Source organism: Carassius gibelio, chromosome B16, assembly GCF_023724105.1.
Source record: "Carassius gibelio isolate Cgi1373 ecotype wild population from Czech Republic chromosome B16, carGib1.2-hapl.c, whole genome shotgun sequence".
Lineage (NCBI taxonomy): Eukaryota > Metazoa > Chordata > Actinopteri > Cypriniformes > Cyprinidae > Carassius > Carassius gibelio.
In genome coordinates this window covers 20,176,394-20,181,044 of record NC_068411.1, presented here as the reverse complement: position 1 = coordinate 20,181,044, position 4,651 = coordinate 20,176,394, and positions in this window count along the sequence as shown.

Genomic DNA, 4,651 nt, shown 5'->3' with positions numbered 1-4,651 from the left:
ACCGCGCCTGACTTCTGCCCCGGTAGCCTCTGTGCCTCTCCGAGTGGATGGGTTTTCATCTCCCAGGGATGCGAGGGCAGCCACTCCGCTCCCCCTCACACTCCGTCCCCGTGGAGCACAGATTTACATTTGTACCGCTGCACAGAGCTCAGTACTGCAGGCGAGCAGCCAAATCCATGCAACACTGATAGAAACACAAAAACAGCTTGAGCGACTTCAATCGAGTCTCTAGAGATCAAGGACCTCTCAGCCTGGCATGACGGAAGTTTATGCATGTAAAAAAATTATCAGTGAATAACGCTCTTAGGAAACATATGGAGCTGGTTTTGCTTTAGCGCACATAGTGCTAATGGTTTGAATGTAGACTATGCAAAAACTTTTTTTTTTTTTTTTTTTTGCAATTTTATATGATAGTATTAGTCTATAAATAATTAATAATATATAACTAATTTTATACGTTCTCTCAAGAATCATCTTTAATGCTTCTTAAACTCACACTAGGGTGTTGCTGGGGAGGACAGAGGTAAAAAGAAAGATGTAACCGACATCTCAATCATTTGAGTAATTTTTCTGAGCAGTGGCCATAAGCAAGGAAAGGGCCTTTGTCCTAGACTGCCTTTCATTTCCAGCACTGCAGGAATTGTGATGGCTGTGCCTCGGGGCAACAGAGGCACCTTAAGGAGCCCCACCTTTAAATCCAGTACGCTGTGACTCCAACCGTGACCCCTAGCTGGAGGGATCCCTCAGGCCAGATTTAAACGAGCTCCCGCAGGTCCTTCTCCGTGCCTCGCTCTCCTTCACAAGCTCTTGCTGAACCGGAGCAGCCTGGTCTTCCTAGCCGTTCTGATTTGTGTAACAGTCAAAGCAATGGCAAGACTAAACGGCCTCACATTAGGTAAATGGCATGTGGCTGTTCGCATATGCAGACCGGCAAGATGTGCGGAAAAATCAGATGTGACATTTTCTGTGCTGGTGACACCGAATTCTGTGTGGGACGCAGTAAAGCGCATAAGCAAATAACACAGGTAAAGTGTCATGATGGCTATCTATTGTTTTTAAAAGCGTGCCTCTCAGTCCAAGAAGAAAGTGTTTTTTTTTCTTTGCATTTGTGACAAAATAGACCCAGCTGTCTTTTTACTATTGTTTCATTCTCCTTCCTTTTCTTTTTGCTTCCCTCTAACTATCATTACCACTATTATGGAAGCCATGAGAGACGCAAGGCAAAAGAGGCATACAATATCAGGTATTGATCCACACCCATCACCACACAGAGAAAAAAAGTGGGTTCAGGGGCTGCACAATTCAGACTGGACAGTGCGATCGATAGGATGCTCTATCAGCCGTTGCCATGGCAACTCACAGAGCAAGGACAGAGCCCCGGCGTTTATTTACACCTGTCTTTTACTCCCTGCCACCTTGTGCTAGTCCCTGGCAGCTTGTGTTGGTTTAAGTGCCCCCCAGAAATGTTATACACCGTTATACCTATTATCTATTGTATTTATGATTGTTTTTTTGTCATAGTGCAATTTGCGTTTGCTTCCTCAGAAAGCATACGGGATTTTTTAGGTGTGCATAATATCTGTGTCTCAATGGTCACTGTTTGTCTGCATTCTTTGCACAAGTGTAGAGGTCTTTACTTTGCGTTGACCCCAATTTGCAGGTCAAAGAACAGAAGAAGAACAGGTTAAGGCTGTTTTCAATGAGCGCAAGAGTGAGCAAAACACTGCAACAAAGAGCGGATCAACAGACAACTTAACACAAGAATCCTGTTAGACCCAATCTATGTGAATATGGATCGCATTTAAAGAAGTCATACGGTTAAACAAGTCATTACATAGAATGTTAGTTCATTTTTACAGTAAAGTGAAATAACGCGCTTAGTGAAGCTGTTGTATAGTAATGTATCAGTCAACACTCACACTCCACGCTGACAGGAGTGATGGCTCAAGGACTTTTTTTTCCAATTCTTTCCACCACTCTATCCAACTTAGCTTCCTGTTTCCTGTCCCTAAAAAAAAATAAAAATAAATAAATATATATATATATATATATATATATATATATATATATATATATATATATATATATATATAGTGTGAGAAACTATAGACTCAAAGGCTTTTACTCACTTAGAGTGTGTTTTGAGTTATGATAGAAAGGTACCGGCATACCGGCGTGTGTGTGTGTGTGTGCACATGTGTGTTTGTGTTTTAGTGTTTGTTTTAGTGTGTAAGCATTACCGAGGCCTTTTTATACTCCCAATTGCAGTGTTAGTAATTGAGGTGAGCCCCATAACCTCACACACAAGCACAGCTCTGACCGTCAACGCTCTCCCTACCCCCTTCAATCAATGGTAGTTTCATGTGGCCTCTCAGCCCTCCAGTGACGCGCGTGTGTGCGTGTGTGTTTGTGTGTGTGTGTGTGTGTGTGTGTGTGTGCGTGAGTGACCTATTGATTTATTGACTGTCTGCCTCAGCCCGGCCCATGGTACTGGACAGCCTGGAGCTGTGGATCATTGGACCTTCGGTTGCTGGGGTACTTTAGCCAAAGTAGCTGCAAAGCTAAATGACATAGGTTTGCAGTCAGGTGATAGATTATGTCACAGTGCTTACAAGAAAATCAAATACAAGGTGGAAGTCATGTGGCCAACTAAAGTGGGTCATTGCTAACTTGCTAATTGTCTCTCTGTGGGGTCTATGTGTGCCAGAACTGCTTCTTTTTTTTCCTCTTGGTTGCAATTGCTCTCATCAACACCAGGCTATTAAGCTTTTCTCTCGCTCACGTGTACCCACACACACTAGGACACCCCCTGAGGAGGCAGGAGAGTGGAGAGTGTCCAGCTGTCTTCCATCCCCACCCCATCCCAGCCTTTTCACTGGTCACTGTTGGCAGACTGAGGGGGCCTAAGGTTGTGTGCGTATGTGTGTGTTTGGGGAGGTGCCATTAGCACAGAACTAGTAGCAGCTGGCCTGAAAGTAGGGATTGAGTGTCACTGACCTGGCCATAGTGTCCAGCTGAGGGTCACTGCTCTACCCTCCTTCGGGCACGTGCTGACCAACCATCTGTGTGTGTACAGAACCACCATTTATTTTTGAATGGAGTGACAGTTGCCTAATCTCAAGCTTGTTTGTGAGCAGCTGGCCTGTTTGGCCTTCATAAGATGTCTGAAGTAATACTGGGGTCAGCTTTTAGAAGGAAACATTAAGGTCTGTTTACACCAGGAAAGATAACTATAACAATAACTTTACTTGCATCCACACAGACAGATGATAACATTCTGTTTATTATAATCGTGTACTGCAATTACAGTATGTCAACTGCAACTTGGAATGCTCTTAAAAATTCTCATTGGCTGTCAATAGCTATGTTTCCATCCACCTATTTTTATGTGCACTTTGGAATATTGCATAAAAAACTGCCAAGATGCGCATCAATTCTAAAAATGTGCATAAAAAAATTTTTTTTTAAAGAAATTGCATGCACTGTATGAAGGTCCTAATGATCATGTAAATTTCAAAGCTTACAACTTTCAGTGCTGTTTTATGGAATGTTTTTTAAATAGATTTGGGTGTCCCGAGTTCGAATCCTGGCTCGCAGACCTTTCCCGATCCCACCCCCCACCCCCTCTTTCTCTCCCACTTCACTTCGTGTTATCATATCATACTATCATAATGAATCCAAACGCTCCATGATTGGTAAAACCAAACAAGCGTTGCCAATATATACTCACGGCGTTCTGTCATATTCCCAAAAAATCATGACTAATTGATCTTTTATGAACCATTCAAATTTTCTCCTGGTCTCTGTGAGCATGTGGAATTTTTGTGGAGTTTTTAAATATTTATTTATGGCATTTTTGCCTTTATTATGATAGACAGTCCATGGTGTATGAAGTACCTGAAAGCCATACTCAAGTAAAAGAACAAATATCTTACCAGAAAATGACTTTGGTAGAAGTTGAAGTCACCATTTAGAATATTACTTGAGTAAACGTCTTAAAGTATGTGATATTTATTGTACTTAAGTATGAAAAGTATTTTTTTTTTATCTTAAACATACTTAATTATTGAAAGTAAAGTACAAGTACATGCAAAATGGAAAAGAAGCAGATACATATTAAAATGTTCATGCACAGCTTGAATAGCAAGATTGTGTTCAGTTGAACTCTTTCTTCCATTTTGCATTTTTGGGTAAGTGTAATTAGCACTTCATCTGCTACTAACTGTAGTGTCTTTCATTCTAACATAAGAAAACATTTCTGGAATACGCATCTGAAATAGCATTTAAATGTATTTACACGCACAGTTTAATGTATCTCAGAGGAGACATAAAAACTTGTAAACTTGTATATTATATCCATTCATTACACAAAAACTGATATATTTCAAATGTTTATTTATTTTAATTTTTATGATAATAACTGACAACTAAGGAAAATCCCAAATACAGTATCTCAGAAAATTTGAATATTGTGAAAAGGTTTAATATTGAAGACACCTGGTGCCACACTGTAATCAGCTTGTTAACTCAAAACACCTTCAAAGGCCTTCAAATGGTCTCTCAGTCTAGTTCTGCGTACACAATCATAGGGAGGACCGCTGACTTGACAGTTGTCCAAAAGACTACCATTGACACCTTGCACAAGGAGGGC